Raw genomic sequence first — 27162 nt, forward strand, 5'->3', positions numbered from 1 at the left:
CATAAATGAAGCCCCACGTTGCGCAACCGTACAGAAGTTTTGGCTGCACCATGGACTTGTAGAACTGCAATTTCGTCTAGGGATTTAAGTCTTTACTGACGAAAAAAAGGATTAAAGAGGGAACCATTTTATTCGTGACCGTCTTCTGCTCTCGCGTGTGAAGCATAAGCGTTAGTAACTTGTCCAAGACTACTCCCAAGTATTTCGTAGTCGACGACCAGGGGTTGTCCCAGCATCCGTAGTGGGAAGCATAGGAGTAGTCTTCTTTTCCGTTTGAAGAATACTGTCGCCGTCTGTCGTGTCATCAGCGTGAAGGCTGTCGACTGCATAAGGATTCGTCGGCAGGTTATTGATGTACAGGTAGAAGAGCAGGGGTGACGAAACAGAACCCTGTGGGATGCATTTAGCCGTAGTTTTCATGATACAGTAATAGCAAGCATCCGCAATGTTTCAAAACACGAAAAGTGCCCAGCTAGATTCACGCGTATGCTGTGAAACCTCTATTCTAGTAACATGTCACTATTAGGGAGATACAACTACAATGAAAAACTGAATCTTCGTCATCTCACGACTCTCAACAAAAAGAAGAGCTGGTACCATCTTATTTAATGGGTCAACGCATGCTGTCATTCATCTTCAAGAAAACCAACAAAGTAACAGCATAGAAGAAAAAATATTATGTCAGAAAGACTCTTGCCTATTTTGGAGAGAATAGTTATCCCCCTGGGATCCATCGGTACGCAACCCAGGCGGTATTGCGTGCTGCCGCTCCTCCAGGCCGCTGGCGACAACATAGCGAAGATGCATGGTAAACAGTACGACCGCAGAAGATAAGCAAACCGTGTTAATTGCCAACCGCAGCTCCCCCCAGTCGCCACAGTATTACGTAGCGCCAGCTTCGCCGCAATTAGCTCTGCCATCGCGCGCACCAATCTTCCTTCCGCTTATCAAGTGTAGCCGATGTCGCCCAGGCATTCTTCCACCGGGCGGCTATAAAGGAAGCCATCCGGCTGGTCACAGTCAGTTCACCACAGTCAGTTCACACCGGGGGTCGCCCGGGACAGAGTACCGACTGCTATCGTCAGTCCCTCAATCGCAGCTCCCATTACTTAGGGCTGTCGGAGTCGCGTCCAAGTCTTCAGTCCGTGTCCGATTTCGCCGTATCGCCCGCCGACGTCTTCGCTCCAAGCTGTGTCGCGAGTCTTCACGTCTCGTCCGAGCTCTCCGCGCTGTGCCCGACGTCGGCCGCACCTGTGGTCCGCCTGTGCGCACCTCACCCACGCTCCCTTCTTCGCCGGCCGCGTCATCGGCCCGTCCGAGGGAGTCATCTCTCCGAGTCTCCCTCCGACCGACTACGAAGTTCCGCCTCGCCGGGACCTCTCTTCTCGACTGTCGTCGAGCCCTACCGTTCTTCGCCGAAAACGCCGCACCGACGTCGTCGTCGAAAGAAGTCTCCTAGTGCAACGTCAGTGACTGTCGGTGGATTAGAACCAAGTAGTATGTATTCAGGTCCGAATGACTGTTCTGTCGTAATCAGTTTGAATGTAAAAAAAATTTCATTTATTTCTTGCTTTATGGCTGAAAAGGGACGCCAGCGTGTCCTCAAACAGCTCCCCCCCCCCCCCCCCCCTCAGAGGTAGGAATGAGAAGTGTAATAAAGACAGTCACTGTAAAAACGTAATACAGCAGGAAAACCACACCATGTGGTAAGAAGGTATGAATACACAATTTTAAGTGCTCTTCAAAAACCTGTAATTACGATTTAGAAACTAACATTTGCATGTATTTAGTGTTTAAACAGTAAAGAACATTCTTTACGTTTAACAGCCATAATAATAATAATAAACCCACTGATTATGCTGCAACTGTAGTGAAACACGTCTGGGGCAAAAAACAAAATCGTGTTTTGCTAAAGGTGCACCCCACTCAGAACATATGTTAGAGGCAATTCGTTATATCCTGCAAATTATCGCAAATTTGGCTTCCATCTGTCTCTCTACCTCTCACACCCTTTCGTCACTTAGCTGATGATAACAGCGACAAAGATTATGGAAATATCAACTTTACAAAGCGTAAATAATAACAAATTGTGATGTACTACACATTTTTCTTCGAGGTTTACTTAGGAAAATTACTAGTCGGACGCCTCCATAACTTCTTTTTGTACTGTTTAGTGATTTCGACAGTCTAGCAAATGTTATTTAGCCTGACGTTGAGACTGATGTGTTACGTGTACCACGATTCACGAAATTTATATCTAAGAACAATATTTTTTAGCAACAAGTAAAATCTATTTGCTCCTTTTCAAGACCTCGGTTGATTCCTCTGATCCTACACAATCAGGAAGTGATTCTGCACTTCGTTTTATTTTACTTCCACTCCCCGTACGAAAACTGTTGGAAACTAGCACATACTTAATACAGCCTTTTGCAGCATGCAGCAACGTTAACCTGAGGGATACTAGTAAAAAGAGAGAGAGGAATCGCAAAAATAAAAAATAAAAAAGAATACAAAATTGCAGTTGTGCAGCATTCAACTGATACACATAGAAATGACAAAAAAGTTAGCACTTAAAGTCTTTCTTGAAGCAAATCTGACTGCAGTCCTACCTACGTAATGAGGAGTACCACAGCATAGGCAGCAATCAGGTCATACCTGCAAAAGAGAAGACATTTGATTTTAGTTCGATTCGAGTGAGCTAATAATGGGCAAATTAAGTGTGCACTAATTAAGAAAGCAGCTAAGTTTCCTTTGTGAAACTAGCATGATGTTATTTTGTCAAAAACTGACATATTGAGCGCGTGGCTGTGTACAAAATGTAGGTCGACTCTTATACAGAAGATTACAGCAACCAGCCACTTTTTACAACGCTGTTTATTTATTTAAACAGCGCTTTTACCGGTTTCGAACCGATAGCTTCATATTCAGACGACTAGTTCACGTTTCACATTACAGTTCATGTTTTGTTTCCCCAACTGTCGAAACATCCTTGGGGTGGCGATGCCAAAGAAGAATCCGCGTCATTGCGTTCCAGTGCAGGTTGCTTATCATCTTGCAACACCCAAAACTGCGTAATGCAGCTTTTTTGTGTATATATAGGCACATAAGTGGGATGTTAAATTATGTGCATATATATACACAAAAAAAGTGTATTATACAATGCATTACAGATGAACCTATCGGTTAGAAACTGGTAACGGTGCTGTATAAATAAGTATATAGCATTGTAAAAAGTAGCTGGTTGTTGTAATCTTCTGTGTAAGAGTCAACCTAGCATAACGTCGTTTTTTGTCGTATATTTACTTAGTAACAACAGATCTTACTGATCTATGATGAATGCTTTGTTTTGTATGTACCGTGCTAAGAAACAAACAGCATCTATTAACTCTTATAACGTGTGTGCCATTACGTCGGTACGTTTTCAGTACTGCATACGAACGCCTCATGTAATGTTTCAGCCGGCCGCGGTGGCCGTGCGGTTCTAGGCGCTCCAGTCCGGAGCCGTGCTGCTGCTACGGTCGCAGGTTCGAATCCTGCCTCGGGCATGGGTGTGTGTGATGTCCTTAGGTTAGTTACGTTTAAGTAGTTCTAAGTTCTAGGGGACTGATGACCACAGCAGTTGAGTCCCATAGTGCTCAGAGCCATTTGAACCATTTTTTGTAATGTTTCAGACAGTCGTTTCATTTACGATAGCGTCAGCTCTACATTAACTCCAAAGTTTTCACAGTTTTGTCGACCAATCCCGTCCTCCAAATGAAAACTAGTTCCACTGATGAACACTGCATACGGTTCAGTTATTACAAGAAACTTGGTTGACCATAATCGCATAAAATTACCCAATGCTAAAATTAACCCGTCATCGAGTTTCGCAAATATAAATACAAGCTGCACGGAGTGTGACATCAATAGCATGGAATAACTTAAGACTCACGATTCAAATTACTTTTACGTTTGCCCAAAGACAATGTTTCATATAATGCAGCCACAATGGGGAACGTACCAAACCGTAAAACTTTTCGTAGGCGCACACACTAAAAATCATTTTATGCCAACACTATCACGTTGTAACAACCTTACCGCAGCTCTAAAGCTAAGGGAACGTGTTAAAGACACAGGGGAACCTGCCGTGACGTTTTAAAGAAACACGACCCCTCCCAAATGCAACAACTGAGGGAATCATGAACTCCTTCGAGCAAGATTACTCGAAGGGAATTCGAATTCTAGTCCTTCCGAAAATCAGTCCAATGTCTTGCCTGTTGCGACACCTCAACCTATTTCGACACCTCACTCAGTGCATTGTCAATGTATTTAGATAATATCGACGAATTATACGGAAGGTTCGTCTTATTTCAGGTCCCATTTATTTGTCGTTTTCACATTATGTTTTATCGTTACGTGTAAGATTGATAAGCTGTGCTACTGCTATACCTTGCGGGAGGAGGGGGGGGGGGGGGGGGGGGGGGGAATTCCCACGGCTAGCGGGCAAGGGCCGCAAACAACTACTTTTTCTGTATCATACAGTTACTATAATTACCCACTTTCAACATAATAAATGCTAAGGGTATGCTAATAGTCAGCAATCGTTGTTTGTTATTACCGCACTATCCAGAAAACTAACAAGAATGAGAAACAAATTTGGGTGAATGCGCTACGGACAAAGTACGAATCCTTCAGACGTCGTACCAAGTTCGCCAGTGAGCCTTGTTGGGCACCAAGTAAGTCAGTCGGCGGTAGGATGTACTCCTGGTCTGAATTCCCTGTCAGGCATGCATTCTGTTGTCAGTACCGTAAGGGATTAAATGTGTTAGACTCGGTAATTGTGAATTCTTTTATGGTGTTTATCAATAAAGCTCCATAATGGCAAAAAATGGTTCAAATGGCTCTGAGCACTATGGGACTCAACTGCTGAGGTCATTAGTCCCCTAGAACTTAGAACTAGTTAAACCTAACTAACCTAAGGACATCACACACATCCATGCCCGAGGCAGGATTCGAACCTGCGACGTAGCGGTCTCGCGGTTCCAGACTGCAGCGCCAGAACCGCGCGGCACTTCGTCCGGCTCCATAATGGCATCCCGCACTATTATATGAAGCAGATCTGCTACCCGGACTTCCAATCAAAGCCACAGAGTCAGAACTACTCTAGCTCAGAACGTTTCCAGTGCACTGCTGTATCTGATGTGAGGGAAGTGAACGAGAGTACTGCACAAAACAGGTAGAAGGAAGTCCTACGCGTCGATTCGCAAAGGTAATCCAAGAAAGCTTTATCTTTTCCTTATAGTCTCGAGAGAATAGGGAAGCTCATTTTCAATGTACAGCTCCTGTGTCACCCTACTACGGGCTGTGGCCATTCTGAGAAAGACTGGTACATGTGATGTACATGGACAAAAAATGGTTACAATTTCAGAAAAAATGGATGATTTATTCAAAAGGAAGGGCTCCACAAAAATAGCAAGTCAATCAAGCATTTGTCCACCTCTAGCCCTTATGCAACCGCTTATTCGGCTTGGCATTGACAGGTAGAGTTGTTGAATGTCTTCTTCGTGTCAAATTCAGTCCAACTGACGCGTCAGACCATCAAATACCGAGTTGATTGGAGGGACCTACCCATAATGTTCCATACATTCTCAATTAGGGAGAGATCCGGAGAACCTGCTGGCCAAAACAGGGTTTAGCAAGCACGGCGACAAGAAGTAGAAACTTTCGCCGTTTGTGGGCGGGCATTATCTTACTGAAATTTAAGCCCAGGATGGCTTGCCATAAAAGGCAATAAAACGGAACGTGTAATATGGTCGACATAGCGCTGTGCTTTAAGGATGCCGCGGATGACAACTAATGGAGTCACGCTATCAAAAGAAATGGCAATCCAGACCATCACTCCTGATTGTCGGGCTGGACAGCGGGCGACGGTCACGTTGGTATCCCACTGCTGTCCGAGCGTCTCCAGATATGTCTTCTGCCTGGGATCTCATTGAATGGCGTAGAATTGTCGTCGATGACGAGTCCCGCTTTGAATTGAGCCCCGATGTAATTGCTAAATGATGAAAACAATGATTGCTGAGAAATAATGATAGTTTACAAACAGTAAACCCTCCCAAACCTCCCCAATTCCGATTTTTTAAAAATCGCACTCTCATGTATAAAACAGTTTCAAACATGTAACTAATTTACATGATACTTAATGTGTTAATATTTGACGTTAGCATGTAAAACTGTTACGGCTGAAGGCGCAAAAAACTCTAAGTATGTTGGCTTTATTAGTTTCGGATTATTTAATAATAAATTAATGAAAGAATCAAAGCAAAACCTGGAAAAACCTAAAAAGTGTTACCTCCATATATGTTCCTTTATAATCTTTTGGCATATACGTCATAAAGTCAACCCGTTTATTTGAGGTATAATCTGGATAATTCGTGCTTTGTTTTAAGAAAACTAGTTTCACGGATTTCGATGTTTTTGACGTCACACCTGAACTGTGTGTCGTACATTGATATTATTTTGGAGGTACATACATAGGTATATTCGGATACTGTCTACATAATGTCTCCCAGTTGACTTTAGTAGTAAAGTAGTAACAAACTGAAAGGTCATGGCTCTCTTAAGTTCTACTGCATGAACAATGAACACGTTCTACGCGATAAACGTTTTTCCTTTGTACATGTATGGAGAGTATCAGCGAGAAAATGTTTCTAAAAGATTTTATATTACGTGTGAAGTTTGTTGGAAGTTACTTAGCGCTCTCATTCTCAAACACTATATGAATGCGAAGGTGCCTCAAGACTTATACATAATTTCTAACTTCAGTGCTGCAATTATTGTGCTAAACCGTTACGGTAAGGAGGTTGGTTGGTTGGTTGGTTTGTTTTGGGGAAGGAGACCAGACAGTGAAGTCATCGGTCTCATCGGATTACGGAAGGACGGGGAAGGAAGTCGGCCGTGCCCTTTGAAAGGAACCATACCGGCATTGGTTTGGAGCGATTTAGGGAAATCACGGAAAACCTAAATCAGGATGGTCGAACGCGGGATTGAACCGTCGTCCTCCCGAATGGTAAGAAGGTACCTGTACATGTCATTGAGTAGATTCTTACTGCATTATAATTTTTTGAACTCGGTCAATAATTATACATAATACTGAAATTCAAATTTTTGTTCCCTCTGGATATTGTTAGACTGTCAACCTGCAACTAGGACTAGGTGACTGTTTTAGCGGTTTAGGAAGATAGAAGAGTATTCGAAGGAAACGGCGTTGTGAAAAAATAGAAATCTCACGTGAAGGTTTTCGCTGAATGAATATTTGCGTAAAGGAATACCTCAACAATGTCTCAAATCCCTTCGTTTAGCTTCTGGTAGTAAATCATTAACAGAAAAGACAGTTCAGAATTGCTTCGCGAAATTCCGTGGTTTCCCCGCGCTGAACTGACAAAAACCAATCGTCGTTAACACACCTATGCTCTGAAGAGGATCGGCACTTGACTTCCCACGAGATAGAGACACAGTAGACTTATGCTCTACCAGAACTACACTTACGTAGTTCCAACGGTTCAAACCGCTCACAGTCAACAACCCACTGTGGCCGTGCAAGCACAAGTTATTAACACAATGTATCGGTCAGTCTTGGCACTGCATCCATTTTGGACCGACGTTTTTATTTTTGTGCCAAGATAGGACTACTGCACTTGACATACATATATCACAAGACTGTCAGATAGTTAAATCTAAGAGGCGCAGTACCTATGACGTAGTAATAGAATCACATTTCAAGGGCCCACGAAAAAAAAACTACTGTAGATAATGAAATTGCACCACAGACTAGAGCACCTGAAGGAATTTTCATTTCCGCGTCAGATGTGTCAACTATTGTTGCCAGAATGCAGCGTAACCGCATGAAATGAAAATGGCCAAACCACAGCAGCATGCATGCAATAGTTGTATGGATGTGTTTCACCTGATGTGGAAACAATTAAGGAATGATATCTCAAGCTTCTCACAACTAGGAGTTTTCTAAAAGAGTGTGGCTGTGTACGTCGTCGTGTCTTTAGGAAGAGACAGTGGAGGACATCAGAAAGTAGTTTTTCAGGGTCAATTCGGCAGGTATCTGGGCAACTTAATGCATCCCGAACAACATTCCACTGTGTAGTACAGAAGCGTCTTCGTTTGTATGCTAACAAAGTATAAATTCTGTAACATCTAATGCCGAATGACAAACAACGCCGACAATAATCTGCTACGGAGAGGCTGCAGCGTACTGACATTGAACGTCAGCTTCCTGGAAAGATGTTTATTCTCAGATGAGACAACCTTTCGTGTATCAGGAACGGTTAATCGACATAATGTTCGGATTTGGGGCAATCAACATCCACGCACTATCATTGAAAAAGATCGTGATAGCCCTAAACTGTACGTCTGGTATTGGACAATGCACGACATGATTGCTGAACTGTCCTTCTTTTGAAAAAAATAAAAAAACAATGAGTGAGTCAATGTTCAGACAGTTTTTACACCAGCAGATACAAGATTTCAATCCCAACATCATCATTCAACAAGATGGGGCTCCGGCGCATTGGTCAACGGCTGTCCGCAGTTCCTGAATACGAAATTTCTCAATCGCTGGATCGGACGCATGGGACCCACTGTCTGGCCACCACGTTCCCCCAACTTTACCCCGCTGGATTTCCTCTTGTGGAGATAAGAGAAGGACCGCGAGTATGAGACCAAAGTCGACGATATTCCTGTGTTAAGACGTAATATCATGCGATTGCAACAGTGACATAGGACATGTTGTGAAGAACATAGCAAGCAACTGAATGTCGACTCGATATTCTTCGCGCTATAAATGGTTCACATGTAGAGGTGTACTTATGATTATTAAATAAATTCTTTGAGATTATCTACGTAATATCATTATCATATCTACTTTAGTTTTTTTCCTGGGTCTTTGAAACGTTGGAGGTACACCTTGTATAATTTGTTGTTAATCCAGTAGTCAGTCTTTTCCTTTACAAAACGAAATGAAATTAAAATATTCTAAAGTTGTTTCTAGTAACTGAGTCAGTTATTTCTTGTTTTGCCATTTACTATTCTTTGGTTTTCGGAGGCACCCCACGCGGTGGAATATTACTAAAGCTGTCAGATGCATATTGTACAGACCCTGTTACAATTCTTATACTAATAACGTAAATGTTACAGGGGATATTCATTCTAGGCCTCTTATAGCGGTTGTTCACCCGAGAAAAACTGTTAGAACTTGAATTTGTAATGGGCTTTTTCTCTCGGAATTTAATCTTCGATAAACTGAAGGAACTGCCACAAAATACATACATTATAAGGTAAATACTTTGAGAAACAATAAAACAATTTGTTCCAAAAGCAAATTTTTCTTTTTTTTTCGTATCAGGATCTACAGCCCTTTTTGTTCAAGGAAAGGAAACACGAATCCTACGTACGACATTAATGTGTGAAAATAATTTGTACTATGCTGGCATTGATAATAGTCCACACGGCCTACGGCGGAGCAGCAAACAGAAAAGATGGCAAAGGCAAACAGAGCCTGCATGCTAACGCAGCCTCATTACAAGCCGGTACAGCTACAAACATATTATTTTAACAAGATCTACTAGACTCAGACACCTGTATTATGTACGTAAAGAAATTTTGCTGTGGAACGGGTGCAGGAGGTGCTTAGCTGCGCTGTGGTAACGGCGCGAATGTGGTGGCAACTGCAGCAGGGCGCCATTATAGAGATGAAATCGCCGCTCAGCTCAACGAAACGCATCTGCGACGGCTAATGCGCTCCTGACGTGAGGCACCTGCCGCTTTCCTCCTGATTACCTTCTGCCGTGGCTTGCCATAATCAACGTACTCCGGTGTGTTCCAGCGCGGCACAAACAGTACACACACCAACGCACCAGGAAAACGCCCACGGAGAAATACTAACAGCCAATGTAGCTGAGTGGGAAACAGTTCTCGCGGATGAGAACATGCCATCTAGGGAAAACGTTGGTGTAACTGCCACGCACGCAGCAGAGATTTGTTAAACGAATGTATAATGCTGGATTACTGGCGCTTTCCTGCGAAGAGGATCTGAACTTAAATTTCTCTGATGGACGTTCCGAGTCAAAACATGCAGTTACTGAAAACAATTTGATATCGTAGTGTTCGCATCTGCTGTAAAACGTACTACATACGAATACCTTTGCTAGCATATTTTTGAACAGCAAGGGACAGTGAGCGTACATTACAGATCCGGCAAATTATAGGAAAGCTCCGTTGGTTGCTCTGATCGACAGATGTGTGCGGAAACAATGGTCTCTCAGTGCTGTCATATCTTTTCAGTAACTTAGTACAACACCGTGCTGCTCAGTATAAACTGACGATCTGATGACTTAATTATTTACGATGGACCATTAGCAATCAGATCTGTCCGATGGTAGTTACTTCAAATTTACAGTAACGTTAACTCTGCTTGCAGACCCGTGCCGGTTCTCAAGAGAAGGTTCTTCAGCTCCAGCAACAGGAGTATAATGCATTGTGTTTTCGCTCAGCTCTATGTTCTTCACTTAGAAGGACCCATATCTCAGGATTTGTGCAAAAGAATGTCCTTGCTGTGTCCTCCAGAAGGTACGGGGCATAGAATACTGGGAACAGCGCCGGTCTGCCTAATCATTAGGTGCAACATAGTTGAGGGTAGACTCCATAGGGAACGCACATCAAGGCCTATGTTATACAATCACCTTGCGCCACGCGAATAGTTCCCATGGGGACATACATAAGCTGAACGTGAATACACACAGCCTTCGTACTCCAGTTAAGTGCTGTAAGGCTTTTATCAATAAATCCTAGTAAACTGTTGCTAATCTTTGTTGCCATAGCTGTTGTGCAACCCTTTTAGACGAATTTTTACGTTCATACACGTAAAAGATATACCCCTTTAAAATCAGAAGGTGGTTCTGAATACAAACACTCTACAATCCTAAGCGTAAGTTAAAATTGACCCCAAGTTTCTATCTTCAGCCACGTAGAAGATTTAGCCTTCTGAAATCGGGTGAACCTTTTCCAAATACCGTCTCTAAAATTAATAATTTTGACATCATTATGGAAAATTTCAATCGTATTATAAATAATAAAAATTAGCCCCCCACCACAAAAATTTTTGTTTTTAATTTTTTTCTCGTTTCGATATTGAAGACCAGTAGTTCACGCTAAGTAACAATCGGTACTACACAGCGGGTCCGTGCACTGGCTTTTCGCATCATCTGGAGCTTTGATATGAGGTTGATCTAGTAGACCGAAACCGAAAACTTAAAAATAAAAATTTATTGCGATCTGGACTGTTTTACATTAAAATAAAAAAGCATTGTACTACTTCTCCACGAACTGTAATACTAGAAGTTTCTGGTGGTTAACTAGAACTGCTGCGTGTTTGCTTTCCAAATATAAAATTTGTTACTTATTGGCAGTATGTACTAATTGCAATCTTATTTGTTGAGTTTCCAGTTTATTTCTGCACAGTTAAAGTAGTGGAACACAATCCGTATGAACAGATAACGAGACAAAATCAGTTCCACTCTTTTCAAATCAAGCCAACAACAATACTGCAGTAACATAATCACGCACTGGAGACGACTACCGCAACAGCCTCCGCACCCGTCATCTCTTAACATATTGTGCACAATATTTCGGCAAACGTCCACGTTGCCATCACAGCCGGCAATTAAGTTATGAGAAACAAGTAACACGTAGAGACTCTAATGAATCGACCAGTCTGGACTTCTGGGTCACCCTGTAGTAGTATCGCCTGCAAAAAGTGCCAATTCTGCTAGATGAATGTTAAGTGGAAGGTCATTCGTATATGTAAGGAATAGTAGTGGACCCAAAATTGAGCCCCTTGGGACTCCCTTTGTGATTTCTCCCCAGTCACTAAAATTTTCTACCTTTCCGAATTATTCAGTATTCTGTTTGTTAACACTTTGCCGTCCGCACGTCTCGCCGGCAGCGCTAAGTCGGAATACTAGGCTTGTCGCCGGCCCCTTGTCACCTTTCCATTGATGACAAGCTTCAAACACATTGAACTTTGCGCGCTTTAATTTTCCGGAAATCCTCTATTTTGACGTATCGTTCCCAAACTCGAATTTTCTTTTCAAGAAACTTCTCTGCAAGTTCTATACTGTTATAATAATTATCCATGCAAAGGTGATGCCACTTTCCATCAGAAGGTGTCAATAGTTCCATCACTGTTTTTGCCAAAGTCTGTCCAGCGCCGGACTATATCTTGAATGAGGAAATTTATCCCGTACTCGAATCACACAGCATCCAAATGAGTATGCCGTATTTCGTAATTTTCGACGGACTGTAAACTTTAAAATTTAACCACCCACGCCCCGGCATCATTCCTTCATCAATTAAAATGTTTTGACTTAGATTAAACGTTTCTTTAAACTTTTTGGAAAAATAATCAATTACGAATTGCACTTTGACAAGCCGGTCGGCATTATCGGGTTTATTGCCGATGTCGGAAAAATGAAAAAATGATAATATTTGTCTAAATCGGTTGCGGGACATCGTTTTGCGAAATATCGGCGTGTTACAATTCCCATAAGGATAACAAGCCAAAACCATTTTCTAAGTTCGGGTCCCGTAACGTCAACAAATTTGCCACTTTTTTAATCCAGTTTTCCTCTATTGCAATTCTGACTGTAGTTCTTGTTGGTTTCGTTGCTAATATATTCAAATAGATCGTTCCCAATATGTAATTCTACGATATCCTCGACGCTCTGTGTATCTTAGGAAAATATATTTGGATCCGAGGATACTTCAAATTTATTATTGGTCCTCGGTAAATCAACTGTGCACTGTCTTCTTCGTCTGATTCAACCGACTCAGTTGGCAACCGTAGCGTTTGCCGAATTCTTCTTGGACGTATTTCACTATCTTCCTACGATTCTGCTTCACTTTCATTTTTTTTGATATCCAATGTCTTCTTCCCAATCGGCCAAGTCGTCCGGAACGTCAGATAAGACATCCGCGCATTCATCGTAAATAATCCTATTCTCTCTTCCGTCCACCTTAATGAAAGGGCACAAGTACTTACAAAACAAAACACTTGTTGACGTGCGTAACTTATTGTTAACTAAACAAAACACCAACAGAATGCAAAAGATACTAAAGCGCTGTCACCGACCACTTAACAATACTATGCAGACACCACCACTGTGGTGTCGCCAGCCGTTGATCGCTATTTCGCTCACGACACCGCTGTGGTGTAGCCGGACGGCGTAGTGTTAAGTACGATTTAAACTAGATGTGTGTAAAGCCATCAGTTTAATAGAATATTTTTCTAGGAGTGTAACACGATCTACGCAATCAAATGCCTTGGAAAGATCATAAAAAATACAAACTGGCGGTATTTTATTATTTAAGACTTGTAATATTTGGTGAATGTACAAATAGCTTCCCCAGTCGGGCAACCCTTCTGGATTCCATTCAGTCGTTACGGCAAAGATGTAGGAAATTAAAATTTTTTATTAAACCTCATTCGCATTGCCTCAGGCAATATTAAGTTAAGGCAGAGACAGATGCTTAAGCAGGAAGCGTACCGGTACGTTGCGAGAACTGACCAACATGTCTACAACGAATGGTATACCGCTCGCAGCCATGTAACATGGCGTACAAAACAGTCGTTGTAAAAAGATCCTAACCAGAACGGACTGGGAACGAGTGTCACGCCTCGTCCGTGACAGATGGATTCAAACCACAGGAATCGTTAGTATTAGTGAATGTAGGTCCGTTTCAATCAATTCCAAGCGGACACTGAAAAAAAAACCCTGAATGAAATGGAAATCTGGAATCGGGTATTCAACATCTTCGTTGACGAAGTGCTTCCCCTTTTTCTGTATCTTCATTGTAAGTATGCTGTGGAGACTCCCATCCTCCAAGATGACAAGAGCCGTGTTCACAGCGCTGTAAGGATACGATCCTGGTTTAAAGAAGTACACTTTGGCATCCTATCGCACCTCGAATAATCCACTAAATACCCCGATCTAAATCCCAAATAAAATCCGAGTCTTTTTACAATAGTAGATGAAACGCGGCAATCAACAGCCTGCAATTTCATAGCTCTACTGGATGTAATCACGAATGAGTGGCTTCATCTGGCTATGGCACAACTGATGAAACTTGGAGACGCTGAATTGACGTCATTTTCCAAGATTAGAGACGCAGTTGCACGGTATTAGTATATTTTTCTTCTGGTGAGCTTGTTTTGTCCTTATGTACTTTGGTTTCTTTTTTTATCAGGGATCTGATAAGTTACCGAAACACATCGTGTACAGTTTACATTAAAAAATTTTAAAATACGTGATCAAGACGGAACGTATTTTACGATCAAAATAATGTGGTCGCGGACCTCTACACGGAATTTTTAGGCTGCACCTTGAATAATTTTTATGCGTTGTGCGAGATGTGACAACAACCGGCCAGCTCCGGGCCCTGTGTGCGGCGCTCGCCGGCCAGCACTGCGGCTCCGTGGCGCCGCATTGCGGCAGGACGCGGCGCCGGCCTCGCCAGTACCGCCGCTACTGTGCTGGCGCCAAGCTGGCGCGACGCGGCACGCCACGCCGAATTACGTGCTGTCCGCCAGCACTCGCCGGGACGGGGAGGGTATCCCCGTTTCACAAGCCTTCTCGACCTCCTCGCTCCCTTGCCTTCACGATGTGTCGCCACAAACAGACTTTCCGACCGACATCTCCGTTATCATTAGCCTATTCGAGCTGAAGTAATGTGCAATATCCCAAAACACACTGTTGACCATCAAAATTGCACAATACCATGAAGGAAAGCAAATAGTGAAAATTTACTTATTATGTGTACGCAAGTAGGAAATATATGTGATTAAATTTGTAGATGGTTTTGAGTTATTCAGAGCGCGAAATGTACCACACAGATCAGCAACCGCTGGCAGTAACAACTGTTTTAACATGTCTGAGCACTGAATCGAACTGAGCTTGATGACAGATACGGCTACATCACTCCATTCTGCATAAGCTTTATACCACGATTCTTCAGTCGAACTATCGCAAACATTTACCTGGCCTCTGAGAGGAGGATGCTGGGAGCGAAAGCTTGCGATCGGCTCGTAGCACATTGGCTGCTGACACAAGCCCCGCCTTCTTCTCCCAGAGTAGTCAGCCTACAGCTTATAAAAAGAATGAACATATAATTAAGTAATGAAGTGGTACTACATACTGGGTGGTTATAACCAAACTTTCGCTAACTGAAAGGGCTCCCACGACAAACAAGTGATCGTAAGACAATGAAACTTTGTGAAAACATTTGTTACGACATAGGAATAGAAATAACGAATAAATCAGTGAAAGAAACGCATTTTAACTGCCACACGAAGGGCTAACATTTGCGTACCATGTTTATGTTCCAGGTTACACACTATGGTCAGTGTGAGATCACCTGCAACCGCGGCAGCATGGAAGTTTATACAGACACGGTTTCACAATTGTTCACAGCACTTTTCGAACGATGGATCCTGGAATTTTTAGCTGTCAATGACACAGCTCGTGCGTTGCTTGAACATCGCACTTCTGCGTCCAGCAATCTCAGCTATGGCAACAGTAAGCTGTAAGGGGTCAACCGCCCCTTACGTATTGAGAACAATTCATCTTTGCCTCACGCAGGTCGCAGTAGGTACTATCGATAGTCGAGCGCCCAGTGCGCCAGAGAGTAGTCAGTGTCGAGACTCCGAGCAAGCAAGTTGTTCGCCGCTAAGCGAGCACAGCGGATTTCGGTAGGACGGCCGACCGCGTTTGTCACCTAAAGCCGTGGGCCTGACCTTCCGCAAATAAGTAAATGGCGTTAACTGGGTGTATTGTTTGATGTGTTTAAGTGTTCATTTGTGCACCGTGATTACGCGACAACCGCGCCTGACACCCACGATTTGGACTGCATTGAGGATTGTGTATTCAGTGCCACATGAAAAATGTTGGCATGTGACGACAATTAACAGGCGACCTGTGATGAGTTAACAGTCATTACTTCGACGAAGGGGGCTAACTGCCTCATTCGTGCTGTTTAGACGAAAGATACAGAACATTAACAACAAAGTAACTCCCGTGCATATATTAACCGATCAGCCTTCATCAGTTGCACACGGTCAAACTATTTTTTACATTGTGAGGCTGTAATCCAATTGTCAACAATCTATGGTGAAGAGTCATTCCCAGACAGCCATTTAATTCGAAAGTCCGAACCATAGCCGTGCCCACCGTGACCAGACCCATGTTGACTGTCCGCAACTGCTACGCACACTGATGTTTGTGTTTCAACCCTACGTCGCGGTACCAGTACCGGCTCCTAACAGCAAGTCTGAACATCATTCCTATAAAGTTGGGTACTCATACTCATACGGTAAATAGATTTCCGTCTATACTGGCTTAAGTAGCGAAAGTTTAATCATTGCCGGCCGCGGTGGTCTAGCGGTTCTAGGCGCTCAGTCCGGAGCCGCGCGACTGCTGCGGTCGCAGGTTCGAATCCTGCCTCGGGCATGGATGTGTGTGTTGTCCTTAGGTTAGTTAGGTTTAAGTAGTTCTAAGTTCTAGGGGACTGATGACCATAGATGTTAAGTCCCATAGTGCTCAGAGCCATTTGGACCATTTTAATCATTATAACCAACTTGTACTGAGATACGCAATTGATGACCATTTCAGCGCAACGGAACAAAGTAGGTAGGTGTAATGCTATTCACATTTTCTATGCAAGTTTCTCACTCATAAATTGCATTTGAATGTTGAGTGTTCGTGAGAAAACGTTAAGTCTCATATAAAATGGTAAAACATCTAGTCTCAGTTCCGCGTACAACATCACAATGGACGTATTCGTATGTGAAGGGTCCAAATAAATCGAACGTTTTCAGACTGCAATCGTGACCATCATCCCCGTCACCTGACGCTATAGTATGGGGTGGCATCGGGTACGTGACACTATCATCTCTGTTACACGTATCCGGTAATCTGGATAGCAGGTGCTACAATTCTGACGTGTTAAGGGCGGTGGCTGTACCCAAACGTCGAGGTCTCCGTGGCGTTATTGAGCGAAGTGGTTAGCTTACTGGTCTCGTGTTCGGGAGGACGACGGTTCAAATCCCCGTCGGACCATCCTGATTTATGTTTTCCGTGATTTCCCTAAATCGTTCCAGGCAAGTGCTGGGATGGTTCCTTTGAATGAGGACTGCTGAATTCCTTCCCCATGCTTCCTTAATCCGAGCTTGTGCTCCGTCCATAATGAGACATAGAAGGAGCTAGCAAATGCAATAGGCCCCGAGAAATGGAGAGGTTAGGGGGGGTGGGGGTCCTAGGTATAAAAAATTCATCAAGTCAGATGTGGGCGGTATTCTACCTATCTTCTACCGAAAAGACGTTGGTGTCCAAATCTACAATCAGCAGTAATAACTCTAGATCATTTCTGAAAGTGATCGCTGGCCACACCATACACTGAGTATCGTAAGTTGATAACACAGGAAAACGTAGAGAGGAATTCCTTAATGTTGTCCGAGGTAGTCGAAAAAATCTATCACTTAGAATAGAATTCTGCTGGTTACCAATAAGAAAGTAATTAATGGATACTATTTTCATTTATGTAAGTTCACTGGTACAGTCGTTCACCCTTATGAATGAGAAGAACTTGCCCCAGTTAGTGGGCTAGATAAATATTGATAGGGTATCGGGATCTCATGTTATTCTACCCAGTTTCAGACCGTGTCTAAGAAATGGACTACAACTCTACTTGCACGGAGCCACTGATATGAATGTATACTGAGAAAAGGTGGCAGAACGCAAAATGAAAGATTTAGAAAGTAGCACAAAGAGACATATTCTGAAATTAACACAGAACGACGTACTCTTAACCGAGGGCAGCCTCCACTGACACAGTCACTTTCATAGAATGACATGCGGAAATAGCATTCACCTATTGCTACACAGCTTCAGCTGAGAACGCTTCGGAATGATAATCCTGAACCATGAGAACTAGCTTTTGGCAACAAAAGGGGGGCGGGGTGGCAGAATTAGGTGAATCTTACTGCAAGACTGGTGCTGCTGCTCTTCAGTCGAATCGCGAAATACTCGCGAACGCCAAACGACCGAAACGGCGATAGAATCGGAGCATTATTACAATATTAAGCCTGATGAACAGTTAAGCTTCACCGTCGCATGGCGGAGGGTACCTCTGGGCAATAGGTGGTCGCTGGCGAGCAGCAGCTAGTGGACCTTCCAAGAAGACATTCCAGAGTAGGCCTGCAGCGGCGATGCCAGGGCTTGTGTTAGCTGATCGGCACCTCAAATTAGTGTGCCTACGGCTGAAAAAAGTAGTTCCAGTACCAACTTCCTGTGTGGTCAAGTAGCTAGCTGTCGCCCGCTGGGCAACAGGGCTAGCCGCTTCGTCTTTGCACCAGAGGTTACCTGACCTTGTAAGGCCTCGGCCGATGGGAAGGACGGCCTTTCAGTTTTCATGCGTGCTTCAATACCAAGAAGAGCTCGGCCTGAATTTGAATCATTTTCACGGCCACCGCCATACTGAACAATTTATTAATTTCTCTCAAAATGACGGCAGTACCAAGGTATCAATCGTTTCTGTAATTATTTAAATCTTTTGATTCGCGGTTGAATTTTTAGGTTCTTGAAATGCAACTTATGTGTAGAGCAGCGGTCTGTTCGTTTCCCGCCTTGCGTTCGTCACTGCATTTGGCGTTCTTGGGAGGGTTCGTGTAGCGAAACACAAGCGACGGACAGAACAGAGCCGGTACCCTTTCGGACACGTGCAGCTGCCACCTGACCTCGACCGACCAAGGGTGATCTTCAGCGGGAAACCGATCTTGCAATTTGCGATAGCTCACTGCTATAAATTATGCAAGCAGTCAGTACTTAACCCAGTTCTGTGGTAGTTGGAGGAGACTGGATTCGATTTGCTCTATATTCTTGGGCAGGCAATCGAATTAGGACTCGGTCCTGTAAAATGAAAAAAGAGAAAAGGAAGGTTAGGGTTTAACGTCCCGACGACTACGAAAACATTAGGTATGAGGTAAAGTCTGTTTTTAGGTTGGACGGGGGAGGAAACTGCACGTATCCTTTTCAAAAGGAAAAATACTGGAGTTTCCTTTAAATGATTAAAGGGAAAACCCAAAAAATTAAATTCCGATTTGGATGGGGGTTCCACCCGCTGTCCTCCCGGGTGTTAGTCCAGTACGCTAACTCTGGTATCAAAGAGTAAATTACATCAAGTCAAACTAGGTCATCCCAGTGATCGATATTGATCGTATGAAGCAGTCCAAAGCCCTCACCTTTCCCTGTATGCCCTAACGCAGGCACTTCAGGCACTGCACGGGATTTAGTTAAAGCCAACGAGAAGTTAACTCATGTGGCCAGTCGATCATCTGTCGAGACGTAAAGTAAGCGGTTGTGTGCTAGACGTTTTTCTTTATTGTCATGTGACGTTCGTCCTCAGTTTGCACAGTTTTTGCCTTTATCAACGAATCTGACTTTCCATAAACATATGTAGTAACGTCACGAATAGCGCGGGAGAGAAATGTAGTTTCTTTCCCACATGCTCTTCAGGAATACTGAATATCTAATCACGAAAGCACTTCAGGTCCGCTCAAAGCGTTCTGTTCGAACAAGTATCCTGCCGAGGGTTTCCTTAAGGGAGATAATGGTTTACTTTAAAATGCAAATAATTTGGCTAATCTGTGAGCCCTCTCACCAAACCTGAATCCCGTGCAATGCGAAGATGGCTGAAAGCTGCCTAGGGACGACGTTCCGCAGTTAGTGGACACACTAAGTCAGCAAACCTAGTCGTGGTCATTCGTGTTGCGATGATCTGCAGAGCCGACGACAACTACCACGAACAGCCCTAAAAGTAACCATCAATAATAGCAATTGAGAAAAATTACATTCTCGGTGCCCGTCAATATGTGCGAGCTATTTTTATCGTACCCTGTACGTCATTCGTTACGCCAGACAGGACAATATACCCCGTCCAGTTCCTCAGATGACCCCAATTTTCCAGTTAGTGGCAACAGCGGTCTCGTCTATGAGAAGGCGAATACGACAGAGTTACATCAGCGACAAGATCCTTGACTACTAGTTACCAATACCTTGTGTCGAATCACTGGCCAGCCAACCTCATTTCGGTTACACCTGAGACTTACAACAATAATTCATTTGTTCTAAATTATCCTGAACCCTAGACTGCTCTTTTTCTTTAACTATGCCACTACTGCCTGCGCAGGGTTATTGGTGAGAGTCAGACAAGGGCAAATCATCTCTGGTATCATCATACTCTGTTCGGATCAAACAAAACTCTCCGGGTCCTTTTTTTTTAGTAAGTGCTACCCGTAACCTTTCTAAGAAGTAAGAATTAACGACGTTAACTGATTTTTTTTTTTATTTTTTTGCTTGGATTGGACAAGCCTAACATTAATGCTTTTTGGAAGCGCGGCGGTGACTGTATCAGCTTGGCTAACTCCGATAGAACTCAATAACGTAACAACTAATGACCACATAACGGAGACGCTGAGTCGCAGATAGGCACAACAAAGAGACTCTCACTATTGTAGCTTTCGGCCGTTCAGGACAGCTCCGACGTCAGCTCCATCCCAGCGTCAGTATCCGGGATATCACAGACCAGTTACAACAGTTAAGGGCAGTTTGCCTCAAGAGAGGTTACAGCGGCTTTATGACACCCTTGATAACCGAATCAGTGCGTGCACTCAAGCCAGAGTGGGTGCAACATCATACTGATACGCGGGCTCTTACTGCCAAGTTCTTCGTCGATTTGACTCGATTTTGTAAACACTCAAATAACATCACATGCCCATGAATTTTCATTTCCTTTCCTCCTCCCCATTTTGTGCGCTTCACTTTTCTTTGTCAGGAAGTGTATATACAGGCGTTCGATTTATAGAGAAATAGCTGCTACAGCCACAAAAATAAATAAATCAATCAATCAATCAATTTCGCATGATCCAAATAAAGTAGACTCCAACTAGTAGTACATAAGGTGAATGTGGGCAGACAATAAAATGAAAACGACGATATCTTGCGTGTTAGTGCAGTGCTGCGCAGTATGCCAGTTTGTAGAAGAAAGCATGGAAATAATGTGGAAGTCAAAAAACACCTTTAAAAGTAATTTTAAACATGCGAACTGTTTATCCCGTAATTAAATCGATTTATAAGCAAAACCAACTGTTACACTGACCAGTGATGATGCTTTAAATAAAAGTGAAATGCTACTGGTCCAAGTAAGACTTTATTACAGTTTCTAAAGACGGAGCAACCTCAACACTACTTATAAAAATATACTGCGGAAGACAAGCCCCTCAAGCAAAGAAACGGGTTGTCTGCATTTAACGCCACAAACCAGTCCGAGCGCAGTGCGAGTGTCCAAATTCACAGAGTATTGCGAAATGTAATTTTAGCCGAAAGGGAGATGAGATGGCCTGGCAGCCACGCAGGTGAATGGCAGAATCAATACCTACTGACGACAGCGGCGGTATTGATTGAGGCAGCAGAATAAAGAGTGTCTCTCAGTCCACGTTTTGGTGCGGATACGACGGATCAGGAAACACTGTCTGGAATCTCCCTACAAAAATAAATCCACCTAAAGCAGTATTCAGCGTGATTCCGTTCCAAACTAATCGCAATGATTTCGTCAACCACTCTACTATGCTCACTGTGAACTGTTGCACTGTATCTCGTAACATTTACACCTCACTGACGATTCGCGAAAATTAATCATATACCTCTTAGGTTTGAAAATACAGATGTAATATTAAGTCGAGATGCCCCCCCCCCAAATGGGAAAGAGAAAGAACTTGCAACTACTATGAAATCGAATCGACGGTCAGTAATCTTTTTATATGAAAGTTACCACCATAAAAATTAATTCAGAAGTATTGTTTCCCGTGATAAAAGTAATATCCAAACAAAATTACACACGAAATATTGCAGAAACTGGATGGAGGGTTGATGGTCTTGCTCTCAATATGCTGTGCTGACATCCGAGAGATAACATGTCGTGACCAGAAGAACCTGAGTAATTCATAAAAGTAAACTTCTGTTTTGGCTTCGCTTTGTGATTAATTTACAGGAAATTCCGTCATCATAATAATAAGTTCTATTCACACGTAGATCTAATCAACCCATTATTATTTATTGTAAGGATGTACACACAAAATTCACAGCAATGTTTACACAAAATACAAAACGAATAAACTATACCTACATGCCTGTTTTTCAAACCACACCTTAATGCTTGGAAGAGAATTCATTCTGGACGATAAAGCTGATGACTGAAATTTCTTAAGAAGATCGCGCCGCCGCGAGAAACGCCTTTGTCCTAATTATGTCCACCATGTTCGTGACACTGTCTCTCCTATTTCTCGATAATACAGAACGTGCTGCCCTTCTTTGAACTTTCTCGGTGTACCCCGTTAATCCTATATGGTATGGATCCTACATCGTGAACCACTACCCTAAAAGAGGACGGACACGCATTGTGCAGTAAAACTGTTGCATCTTCTAAGTGTTCTTCCAATAATACTGTTTTTTTTTGGGTCGCCTTACCGACAACATTTTCCGTCTGTTCTTTGCAATTTAAGTTGTTCGTAATTATAATAATTTATGGCCTTTAAATTTAATTTATCGTGTAACCAAAGTTTCACGGATTCCTTTTGGCAGTCGTAACGGTGACCTCAGACTTTTCATTATTTAGGGTCAATTGCCAATTTTCTCGCCATACGGATACCTTTTATAAATCGTTTTGCAATTTGTTTTGATCTTCTGGTGACTTCACTACATGAAACGACAGTATAATCTGCAAACAACATAAAACGGTCGCTCAGATTGTCTCCTAAATCTCTTACATCCATTAGAAATAGCAGAGGGTGTTACATTACGGAAAGCAGAAATCACTACTGTTTTACTCCATGACTTTCTGTCAATTACTACGAACTGTGACACCTCTGACAGGAAATCACGAATCTAGACGCATAACTGAGACGATACTCCGTAACTGACAAGACAGAAGTCATGGGATAGCGATTCGCACATATAGATATGGCCCTACTATCGCGTACACAAGGTATAAAAGGGCAGTGCATTGGCGAAGCTGCCATTTGTCATTTGTACTCAGGTGATTCATGTGAAAAGGACTTCGAAATGATTACGGCCGCTCGATGGGAATAAACAGACTTCGAACGCGGAATGGTAGTTAAGAGGTAGACGTATGGGACTTTCCATTTTGGAAATCGTTAGGGAAATCAGTATTCCGAGATGCACAGTGACAAGGGCTTGCCTAGAATACGCTCACCGCAGACAATGCAGTGGCCGACGGCCTTCTGTTAACGACCGAGAGCAGCGGCATTGTCGTCGTCAGTGGTAACAGACAAGCAACACTGCGTGAAGTAACAGCAGAAATCAACGTGGGACGTACAACGAACCTATCCGTTTGGACAGCGCGGCAAAATTAGGCGTTAATGGGCTACGGCAGCAGACGATCGACGTGAGAGCATTTGCTAACAGCACGACATCGCCTGCATGCTCCTGGATTGGTTGGTTTGTGGGACTGAAGGGACTAGACTACTAGGGCCCACGGTCCCTTTTTCCATGAACTTGAAACCCCCACAAGGAATAAAAACAAACAATGGAGATGACAAGAGGCGACACAGGACAAGAAAGACACACAGACCAGACATAAGTAATTAAAATCACACCGGATGTGACAGTGGTTGGCCGACCACAGAAACAAAAAAGGAAAAGCCAACCACCAAGAATCGCACTAAAAACCACAGTCTAAAATCGTAGGCCAAAGGCCAGACTAAACACAAAAAAAAGGACAAACACTTAGATCAAGCGATAAAAACTCCATGCACGAATAAAACCCAAAAGTAAATCTGCCATCGTAACGTCATCTGATACAAGTGCAGCACGCGTATCAGGCAGCGCAAACGTCTGCCTGAGCGGAGTTAAAAGAGGGCAGTCCAACAAGATGTGGACCACAGTCAAAGCTGACCCGCAGCAACATAAAGGCGGGTCCTCGCGGCGCAATAAATAGCTGTGCATTATCCAGGTGTGGCCAATGCGCAGACGGCAGAGGACAACAGAGTCCTTGTGAGAGACCCGCAAGGGGCTCGTGACCATATCGGTTGGGCCCTAGACGACGGGAAAACCTGGCCTGGTCATGTGAGTCCCGATTTCAGCTGGTAAGAGCTGATGGTAGGGTTCGAGTGTGGCGCAGGCCCCACGATGTCGTGGACCTAAGTCATGCGAGCTGGTAGTGGCTCCGTATATGGTGTGTGCTGTGTTTACATGGACTGGAGTCGGTCCTCTTATCTTGTCAGTATTTTCCATATATTCCTTTCCTCGGCGAGTCTGCGGAGAACCACCCCGTTCCGTACCTTAACAGTCCACCTAATTTCCAATGGTCTTCTGTAGCATCACGTCTCAAATCTTCGATTCTCTTCTTTTTCAATTTTCCTGCAGTCCATGTTTCACTACCAACAATGCTGTACCCCAGACTTACTTCCTCAGAAATTTCTTCCTCAGATTAACGCATGTGTCTGATACTAGTACACTTCTCTTGGCCAAGAATGCCCTTTCTGCCACTGCAAGTATGCTTTTGATGTCTTCCTCGCTCCGTCCATCAAGGGCTATTTTGCCGCCTAGATAACACAAGTCCTTAACTTCAGCTCCTTGGTGATCACCAGTCCTGATATGTTTCTGCCTGTTCTCATTTCCGCTATTTCTCATTACTTTCAGTCCTTATTCTTTACTCAACAGACCATTCCTACCACCCAGCAGATCCTGTAATTCTTCTTCACTTTCACTGTGGATAGCAAGGTAATCAGGGAATCTTATCATTGATATCCTTTCACCCTGAATTTTAATCTCACTTTTGAATCTTTCTTTTATTTCTGTCGTTGCATCTTCGATGTACAGACTGAACAGAAGCGGCGAAAGACAACATCCCTGTCTTACACTCTTTTTAATCCGAGCACTTCGTTCTTTGTCTTCCACTCTTTAATTGTTTCCTCTTGGCTCTTGTCGTATTACATATCAGCCGCCATTCCCTATTGCTTACTCGTAATTATCTCAGAATTTCGAACATCTTGCACCATTTGACATTGTCGAATGCTTTGTCCAGGTCGACAAATCCTATGAACGAGTCCTGATTTTTCTTTAATGTTGCTACATTATCAATCGCAACGCTAGAACTGCTTCCCTGACGTCAAACTGAGCGTCACCTAACACATCCTCAATTTTCTTTTCCATTCGTCTGTCTGTACATTATGCTTGTCAGTAACTTCGATGCATGAGCAGCTAAGCTGATTGTGCGATAATTCTCACACCTCTCAACTTTTGCAAGTTTGGAAATTGTGTGGATGATGATTTTCCTGAAGTCTGATGGTATATCGCCAGGCTTATTCAATCAAGACACCAACGTGAATAGTCGTTTTGTTGCAACTTTCCCCAGTGGTTTTAGAAATTTTGATGGAATGTTATCTATCCCTTGAACTACCTAATTTGATATTATGTCTTCCAACGCTCTTTTAAATTCTGATTCTAATACTGGATCCCCCAAATCTTCACCGTCGACTGCTGTGTCTTCTACAATCACATCAGACAAGTCTTCCCCTCATACAGGGCTTCAGTGTAGTCTTTCCACTCATCCGCTCTCTCCTCTGCATTTAACAGTGAAATTCCTTAATGTTACCACCCTTTCTTTTAATGTCACCGATGATTGTTTTGACTTTGCTGTATGCTGAGTCAATCCTTCCAACAATCATTTCCTTTTCGATTTCTTCACATTTCTCATGCAGCCATTTTGTCTTAGCTTTTCTGCATTTCCTACTTATTTCATTCATGAGCGACACGTATTTCTGTATTCTTGAAGTTCCCTGAATATTTTTGTACCTCCACCTTCCATAGATCAACCGAAGTATTTCCTCTGTTACCTATGGTTTCTTCACAGTTACCTTGTTTGACTCAAATCTTCCCGTATCTTTCAGTCTTTTCCTCCTGTCATTCTTGAACAGAGTATTCGCTATTATTAGCTGAAATTCATTGTAGAACTCAATTAGTCTTTCTCCTTTCTCATTCCTAGCGACAAGACTATACTGTCCAGTAACCATTTCTTCTACTCCTTCCCCTAAAACCGCATTCTCATCCCTCATGACTATTAGATTTTCATCTCCCTTTACGTGCTCAATTACCCTTTCAATATCCTCATATACTTTCTCTACCTCTTATTCTTCCGCTTGCGACATCGGCATATATACCTGAACTATCCACAGTAATTCACTCTCTGCCCTACCTTCTTATTCATAACGGGTCATACTCCCGTTATATGCTTTTCTGCAGCTTTTGATATTACCCTATACTCGTCTGACCAGAAATCCTTGTCTTCTTTCAACTGCGCTTCACTGACACTTTCAATATCTAGTCTCAGCCTCTGCATTTCCCTTTTCAGATTTTCTAGTTTCTCTATCACGTTAAAACTTCTGTTATTCCATGCCTCGACTCGTAGAACGTTATCCTTTCGTTGGTTATTCTATCTTTTTCTCATGGTCGCCTTCCCCTTGGCAGTTCTCTTCCGGAGATCTGATTGGGTGACTACTCCGAAATCTTTTGCCAATGGAGAGATCATCGTGACACTTTTCAATTACTGGCCATTTGTCGTATGGATACATCGTATATGTCTTTGATGCAGTGGTTTCCATTGCCTTCTGCATCCTCATTGCTGATTTTTCCGCCTTTCGCAGTTTCCCACCCCAAAGACAAGAGAGTGCCCCAAAGCTCAGTCCTCTCCTCCGCCCTCTTTGACGAGGCCTTTCGCAGAACTAGGGTAACTTCTTATGCTGGAAATCTATGACCGCTATTACTGATGATTTTTATTCAAAATTTAAGCAGTGGCTGGGTTCGAACCCGAGACCGAGGACGTTTTGCTCACAAATCAAAGACGCTACCGCCTCCCCTTTTTTTCCGGTATAGTTCGTTGCATTTGGTCTGCACGGACGTCACAAGACATCCGCTGAAGTTGATCGTTCATTCCTTGACTCAGTTTTTTAATTACGGAGAGCCCCTAGACCGTGGGTAAGATTATATA

General features: G+C 43.2%; 1 protein-coding gene across 6 annotated transcripts in view; it reads right to left on the reverse strand.

The window, feature by feature from the left end:
* LOC124777906 (stress-activated protein kinase JNK) overlaps positions 1-27162 on the reverse strand; it is a 718838-nt gene that overhangs the window by 270668 nt on the left and 421008 nt on the right. For 2 of the 6 annotated variants that reach the window (XM_047253455.1, XM_047253454.1), the window contains one exon: positions 2610-2655. The exons of the other annotated variants lie outside the window; for them this stretch is intronic. The gene's annotated coding sequence lies outside the window, so the exon portion shown is untranslated. The remainder of the gene's footprint in view (positions 1-2609; positions 2656-27162) is intronic. 6 annotated transcript variants of the gene reach the window in all.

The sequence above is a fragment of the Schistocerca piceifrons genome, chromosome 2 (genome assembly GCF_021461385.2).
Source record: "Schistocerca piceifrons isolate TAMUIC-IGC-003096 chromosome 2, iqSchPice1.1, whole genome shotgun sequence".
Taxonomy (NCBI): Eukaryota; Metazoa; Arthropoda; class Insecta; order Orthoptera; family Acrididae; genus Schistocerca; species Schistocerca piceifrons.